Below are 8864 nucleotides of genomic sequence, written 5' to 3' on the forward strand. Positions count from 1 at the left end.
CATAAATTGTTTAATAGACACTTCAGTCTGAAAATGATCTGCTTCAGAACTGATGTGTTTGAGAGTTATGACCCTGAAGGTATACTGCTCTTCTTGTCAGGTAAAAGCAAACATTTATTTATAAGAACAGGAAAATAATTCTCTAGGTCACTGTGCTGCATAGGAAATTAAAAAAAAAAAAATCCCTGTATTAAATTATACCAGTAAGAAGACTGACTATTTATGGAAGAACATATGTAATTGGAGACACTAACTCATTAAACTTAAAATAAATTCCTCTCCCTTTCCCCAAGAACTATCTATCTTTCATGAATCCATTCAAGAAAGTTAAATGTAAGTGAGGATGACCACTCCTGCATCTCTAATTTGTTTGATACTGGCACCAGTCAATACCATCTTCCAGAAACATGGTAATTTGTTACTTGATTTGCTGTTTAGGTAGGGAGAAGGTCATCAGTGTTAATTGGTTCTCTCTTCAGTTATAACACTGACTTCACAAGATGGGAAACCATTGTGAAGATCATGAAATAAGCTAAACAAATTTTGTTTCTACTACAAAATCAGGAATTCAAGTAACAAGTTGGTAAATTTAGATTCCCCCTGAGCTTAACATGAAGTGGATTTTCATCAAAATGCTATTATCATGAGACATTTTTAAGTCTCAGTGACCAGTAAGCTCAATGATACTGTAGAGATCTAGAAATTTGTTATAGGAACAGTGCTCAATAGTCTACAAGTCATTTGGTATTTAATTCTGCAAGTTTAACTTAAATGAGTTGAGATCTCTTTAAAGAAGACTTGGAGAAAGATTCTCAGGGGTTGCCTGTAAAATATCTGCACATTTCTTCTTAAAGAGTGTCCAGGCTCAATTTCATTAACAGCCCAGAGGGCGGTATGTGAACTGAGCAGGGGGGAATTGGATTTGGATGAGGAATTCTCATTGTTCTATTTGCTCAAATCATGACCCTGTTGATTATACCTGGATATCTTCCCTCTTTTACAAATCTAGTGGTTGCTAACTAAGCTTCTCTTGACTTTTGTCTTGGTAATCCTACAGTCAATTATACACAGCCAGGAGAAGCAAAATGGGTGCTTTTCCTTACCTATTTTACTCAAGTTTCTATCTATATTTTTACATTCAAATCACTTTTCACTCGTCCGATATGTTATATTCTGCCAGGATCATATTTCTACTTACTGCCATTATCAGTGGCTTTTAACCTTTATCTCATCTGGGAGAAAGGGTCAGTTTCTCATTAAGCTCCGGGTAACAAAGAATTTCATATGGGGTAGAAACAGTGAACATTCTGTTCTGATCATGGGTCTAGGGTGTGTTCCCTTTTAACCATTTCAAGTCTGAAATCAGTAATTTCACACTGTCTTCGTAAAAGTCTTAAAAATCCCTGTCCTTCATTAAGCTCACAGCTAGTGGAAAGCTACCTTCAAGGTAAGTTGTATAGAAATGGAATCACTGTTTTTGTTCTCTGGTGATCTAGTATAGGCTCCCTAGCGGCAGAATTTATAATTAAGCAGGTAGGAGTTATTGGCTTAATTGGTTAATTGCTCTGTACCCCCTATCTAGATCCATCTGCAATAATCCTTTTTATTTTCTCATACCTTTGATTTTTATTTTTTCTCTAGTTTTTCCTTGTATTGCCATTAAAGAAGCCCACATCTATGTATACAGGTGTTGCCCAAAGTTTGTCTGGTAATTTTGTATGTGACAGAATAATAAATCCTCTTCAAACTTATAAATGAGGGCATAAAAGGATATTATGGTAAAACCTTTAGATGGAGAATTAATGATCTAAATTCAAGTTTCAACTCTGCTTCCTATTATTGTTATATAATTTAATCCCTCAGATTCTCCATTTTCTCATTTATAAATATGAATAATAAATTGTTTCTACTACAAAACCAGGAATACAGAGACTAACAAATTGGTAAATTTAGATTCTTCCTGAGCTCAACATGAAGTAGATTTTCATCAAAATGCTATTATCATAAGACATTTGTAAGTCTTAACTCTGACCAGCAAGCTCCAGTGGTATTGTAGAGATCTAGGAATTTGTTAGAAGCAGTGCTCAGTAGTCTGCAAATCATTTGATATTTAATTCTGCCAGCTTATCTTAAATGGGCTTTTATAGGAAGCAAATGAGACACTGTTTGTGAATGTGCTTTGTAAATTATAAATCACTGAAAAAGATACTATTTTATATAGCACAAATTGATTTCTTTTGTGCTTGTGAGTTTTTTGGAAAACTTTATTTCTGTGAAGTAACTATTTTATAATAACTTACCTTTGCTACTAACATAACAAACAAGTTTACCTGGAAGGAACAAATTACCAAAATATCTTGAATGAAAACACTTCTGATTTAATGTATTCTATTGAACTGATCCTCACTTTATAATGCTTGACTTTTGAATCCTTAATCTTTCATCTTTGGATTAAATCTGAAAAGAAATATTATTAAGAGAGAAAAATCAGAAATAAAAAATATTAAACCTGTTTCACTTGTATTTTTTACATTAAATAATAAACATTTTGCAAGAATCAGTCATTTCGAAACAAGTACCTGTCTTTACTTTGTAGCAACTTTCTTAAAGTTGGTTCATTACTGTTAACCATTCATACAAATTGGAGAGTATATTTGTTCAAATCAGATGTTTTATATTCTATTTTTAGATGTTTTATATTTTTAAAAGTATGTTTTTTATGATACTAAAATAAATTTTAAATAATCATCTATGTGGGGGTGCCTGCATGGCTCAGTCAGTTAGGCACCTGCCTTTGGCTCAGGTCCTGAACCCAAGATCCTGGGATCAAGCCCCATGTCAGGCTCCCTGCTCAGTAAGGGAGTTTGCTTCTCCCTCTTTCTCTGGCACTCTCCCCGTTCCTGCTCTCTGGCTCACTCTCTTACTCAAATAATAAAAAGAAAAATCTTTTAAATAATCGTCTATGTTATAAAATGTACAGTTTAATTCTGTTTCCCTGTTAAATATAATTTTTGAGAATAACTGCAAAAAATGACGAGCATCAATTATGTTTAAAAACAGCATTTTAAAGAAATTTATTTTTCATTATTGAAGTGAAATTGGTATAAATAAGTTTCAGATGTACAACATTATAATTTGATATTTGTATAACTAAAAAATGATCAGGATAAGTCTAGTTATCATCCATCCTATATTTTTTTTTAACAAACCAGACATATATATTTAAATATCCAGATATAAGTGAAGAGCCTTGTATAGTGAACATTGTATTACCTCTCCAATAATACCACCTAACTCTCTTAGTTGGCTTAGAGTAAGGGCATTGACTGAGAACTGCTAGTGATCTGGGCCCAGGTCAAAAGTTGGCTCCTCATTATTCTAAGCCAATCTTACTCCTAAATATTCAGTTCAGAAACCATGCCTAAGCCAATTGTTGTGTTGTAAGCCCCCAACAGAAGTTGGCATGTGACCCAACTTATATCAATAAGCTTCCTCAAACAGGGTAATTTCTGCCATCTTGAATAACAAGATACAATAACATTAGTGCCTGTCCCTTGTCAGAATTGCAATTTTTGTTATCAGTGACTTTTCTTATTGTTTAAAGCTGTTTAATGTGGATTTTTTTCTAAATTCAACCAAGGATTTTAAAAATAATACACTATATAAGAAATGAATTAAAATGATATGAGAAAAAAGAAATAATTTTAAGAATGGAAATAAAGATAGACTCAAGAATAAATGAACACAGAAAAATGATTTCAACTAAGACCAGTTTAACATGTGAGTTTTATAAACAAATGAATGCTGAATATTTTTAGTTATTCATTTAACATTTATTATTTAAGCTCCACTCAAAAGAGCATGGCCCTCCTTGAAGGAGGTAATAGTCTACTTGGGTAATTTTGTATTACAAACTGTGGTAGGTGAAAGGGGATTGAGGCATTTTGGAAGAGTAGAGAGGATTTTCTGCCTGCAAGAGGGGAAAAACAGAAAATATTTTAAAAGGTAATTGGAGTTTAATCAAGAATTATGAAGAAGTGAGGTTGGTTATCATATGGACTGGTAAGAAAAACTTAAGACCTTATATCATATGTACCAACCAGAACCATGATACATAGTGATTCCTGATGTTGGCAGTTTGTTTTGACTGAATAGGATGCTATAGGGAAATTAAGGGAATTGAACTTGGCAGGGTAGTTGGGAGAACCACATCATGAACAAGTTATTATTTTAACCTGAATGTGACAGTATTCTATTAGATCTTTAAAGAAGGGGAAACCTTGCCAGATTTTGTTTTAGAAATTTAAGAAACATAAATATGAGGATTTGGTAGTAGGGGAAAGATATGAGTGGTTAATTAAGAAGTTATCACCCTTTTCCATGGCATAAATAATAAATATGTGAATGAGGGTAATAAGTCAGAGCTCTGGAAAAATATTCAGAATTCACCCACGTTTTTCCTGTGAATGAAAACATTAAAAAGAAAAACAACAACAACAACAAAAGGAATTGGGGAATAAGGAGTTCTTTTGTAAGCAGACAGAAAAGTGGTGGGCTTGTTTCAATATAATATTTAATAACTCTTTAGTTACTAAAATGTAATTTCTATCTCTTCACTTAATGCCTCATAATACCATTAGCTTATGAACTGATCTTAAGTATTCAACTTCATTTTCTTTTCTTTGATATTCTTTTTCTCCTTGCTGCAATCATGATTTCTGTATGATTTTTAAAAGCATCAATTAGCTAATATTCCCAGATATTTTAGTGCACAGTTTTCAGGGTATAATAGTCTGAACTGACATATTGCTACAACTCACTCCCAATTCTCCAAATCATTGGAGTCTGGGGGGATTCTACAACACAGTGAAACTACTTTTGTCAAAGTTATTGAGTATTTCTGCTTTAATTAAATTCATATTTGACTAGTTAGTAGCATTTGGTAGAATTAACTATTTCCTCACTTTAAGAAATCTCCTGGCCTTTGTGGTAGTTTCCTCTTCAGCCATCCCTCATGCCTCACTGACCACCATTTTTAGACTTTTTCAGCATCTCTTTTTTTCCAAATGATGCAGATTCTCAGATCATAGGTATGCTCTTCTCTATTTTTTCCCCCTCTGTTATCACTTGAGAGTTATCCCATTCACTTAAATACCAACCACTTTCACATGTGTAGCTACAGCCAAGATATTTTCACTGAGGTTTTGATATTTCCACTTGGATAGCTCATAGACTTCTAAACTTAGCTAAGCCAAAATTGAAATCTTTAATTTTTTGTCCTTTAAAGTCCAATTTTTTTGCCAAGTCTTGAGAATTGGAATCACAATTTCCTCAGTTATTGAACTCAGAAACTTTAGAGATATTTTGCATATTATCTCTTTTCTGATCCTCAATAATCAAGCAATGATTCTTGGCCAAAAGACATATTTCACAGCTAGCTATCCTTACCTGTTACCTTTCTTCTTATCTAGATAGCCCCACTAACCTAACAGCTCTTGTTACTCATGTATTATCTTTCTTCTCCACTATTTTTCACAGAGAGTCTACAGTGAAATTTTGAAAATAAAATTATTCTCTGTTCATTTCTTTCCTTTGGTGGTTTCTCAAACATTTGCAATAAAATACAAATCTTTTCAGTGACTAAGAAGAGTGTGCATGAGGTGTTTTTCACCTACCATGTTCAGCTTCACTATTCCTTTTTCTGTTTATATTCAAGGCATACAGTCATCTGTCATTTCTATTATACCCAATCCTATTCACTACAGCTTGTATTTTTCAGGTTGTCTCTGTGCCCCCAAATATTCTTTTTCTCTATATTATTTTTCTCATTCTCGGTGCTTCAAATCGTGCATCACCAACACAAAAAAAAGTACTTCTCTTACTCTCTCTTATAGCACTTTGTTTTTTTCATGATTAACACTGCATACTACTTGTATTCATTGCATTAGGTATCTGTTTATTTGGTTAATGTCTGTTTACCACACTGAAACATGTCAAAGAGGAACAGACAGACATTTATTTCAGGTGACAAGACATTTTGTTCTGACTGCTGCAGTAAAAGGAGGCATCAGTATAAAACTAAGACTTAGCTCATTTCCACTGAAATAAAAGGCAGGAGACTTTTTAAATGCTGTATGTGCTAATGGAAAAGTACTAAAGCGTTTAGGAGGGGAGAGTGGAGGAGATAAGGGAGAGGTTGGTCAATGATATTAGGCCATATGTGTTTGCTAATCATAGCTTATTGAAGTTAGGTTCCTACTTTCCCACAGAGACCAGGACAGAGGAGTTCTGTTCTTCCTGATGATTTCATTTCAAAGGAATGACTCCCAGGTCCTTGAAAAAGGCATTTTTGGGTTGCAAAAAAATTTACATCTTGTTGGGGCAGAAAATGAATTTATAACTGCAACTTTTCTATAGTAAATATTCTAAGGAAAGGGAAGTCAGAGGTCTATCATCAGATTTTGGGTGGAACAAACACTAAATTCTTTTAGTTGTGTTGTGCTTTCTCAGATAGGTATTTTAAGGGAGCTGAGGTCATCCTCAGGATAAGACTTTATGCTGATAGTACTGATGCTAACGTTTGGCCAAGTCTCTGTGTGTGTGTGTGTGTGTTTGTGTGTGTGTGTGTGTGTGCGCACGTGTGTGCGTGTGTGCATGCCCACGTGTGTTCACATGTGCAAGCACATGTGTGAGAGTATGAGTGGGGTGTTGGATGGAGTCATTTGGGCCAAGAGTTTGCAGTTCTCAATTCCTTTTTGTTCAGGGGAGAGGGTGGATCTCTTATTTGCAGAATAATTATTAATCATCATGTCCAGGTTTTTGAGAATCACCAAGCCTTTGGTTCTAACAACTGTGCAATTCAGGAGGATTCAAATTGCCAGGTGAGGCAACCAGTGACACAACTGTTCCATAGAGATAATGATATATTCAAGAGACAAAAGCATGACCATTGGGAATAATGTGAAGAATCCACGTCCCTTAAGGAATCTCCTGGGACATTCAATAAGTGGAGGAAACCATTTAAAAAGGCAGTCAAGCTGGTCACATTCTGGAGAAGTGTAAGTTTTGTTGGCTGCTTCTCAGACATGTACCTCTGCTATGACTATTTCTTGACAAACATTTTTGTGACTGTTTACAAATTTGCAGCCTTGGGAACCCACCAGTGCATAAATATCTTCAGATGCCAGTACATAGACTAAAGCAAGCTTGTTTTATAAAGTCGTTTTGTGAAGCTCAAATATTTCATGGTTTAATGAAAATAGTTTGTCCTAAGTTAGACAAAGATTGTTCCAGTTCTAGGCTAACTTTTCTAACACAATTTATAATCTTATAGTGTATCTCCCAATATAGCAGAAGGCTGAAATGCTGACAGATAAGATACTGAAAATAGAGTGCCTAGTAAGTTTAGCCTGAGTCAGTGACTTTCTCAAAGACCTGTTTAAGACTACTCTAACAATGCTTTGTTCAGGAGTTTAAGGACCAGAGTTTCCAAGATGTTTCATGTTTCTAATTTTCACTGTGAGAAGTTTGTTTTAGATAGCCACTCGGGAGACAGTGTAAGCCATGAAACAGGTCATTCAGGTGGGTTGAAAGCACTTGGTATGGTTCATGACTACATGTAAAATAATATCCCTTAAGAGCATAATAGCCTTAGTTGCTACCTCTAGTGGCTGTACAGAATCTTGAAGGGCTAATTGGTAGTAAGATCCAAAGAGAAGGTCATACCATTATCTCCTGATTGGGCATTTTGGTTCCATTTAACCAATTTATTTTGCTTGTATCTTACATCAAATAAATTATATTGATATTACAGGGGCATTAAAGGAAAATGGTGTCCATAAAGGGAGTTTGGCCCCTACAACAATTTCCAGTTTCATCAAAATAGATTTCACCTTGCCGTAGAGACATGGAGAATTTATTGTGTCCCACAGGGCAACTATATTCATTACACTGATTGCTAATAAAACACCACTTTCTTTGATTTAAACAGGCCATGTTTTTCCCAGTCTTGAGGACCATTAAGTTTACTATATTTGAAAGGGAAGACCTATCTTGTTGATGTATTTGTTTCCTGCCAGAGCCTCATCTAAAAGCATAAGTTGGGCAATTATAAAGGGGATACCAGTTTTAGAGCTGGGTTAGGGATTGTGAAAGCAATGAGTAATACAGTGTGAGGACCTTTTCATCTGGTTTCAAGGTCAGATTTCCAATAGTGATATTTCCAGAATACCAGATCTCCTATTTGTAAGTCTAGTGTCTGAGGAGAAAAGTGGCTTGACTTCCTTTTGATTATAGAACTGTGTGCATCAAATTAACCCCTGACTGTATCTCTCTGTGTTAGTTATATTGGAATCCTCTATTAGGATGAGTCAAGTGTTCTCAGGGATCTTCCTGCAATGATTTCCAAAGGGGATGATCTTTGAGGAGGTAGGAGTGAGGATGTTAGTGTTATAATCTTTTTTTTTTTTCCTTAAAGATTGTATTTGAGAGTGAACAGGGCAAGAGAGAGAGCATGAACAGGAGAGAAGGGCAGAGTGTGAGGGAGAAGCAGGCTCCCCACTGAGCAGGGAGCCTGTCTAATAATTGACTTAAGTCCTTAGTTGAATGAGTGTTAGGGTGAATGGTCAGAGGAACTTGGAGAGGTGAGATAAAGGGACATAAACATAAATGAGAGGAGTTGGGGAACTGTAGAAGGAGTCCTTCAAGGAGTGTAATGAATTTCAATATCCCAATTCACGAGGAGATCCTTTCTTAATAGATTTACTGTGATAGTATAATTGAACAGGAAGTTGTACTGATCTTTAAAAGATCCTGAAGAAATGGTAAAAGGCTGAGGAGGAGGCACATCATGGGAGAAATTATCA

This window comes from Lontra canadensis, unplaced genomic scaffold (genome assembly GCF_010015895.1).
Source record: "Lontra canadensis isolate GAN:19392208 unplaced genomic scaffold, GSC_riverotter_1.0 scaffold46, whole genome shotgun sequence".
Taxonomy (NCBI): Eukaryota; Metazoa; Chordata; class Mammalia; order Carnivora; family Mustelidae; genus Lontra; species Lontra canadensis.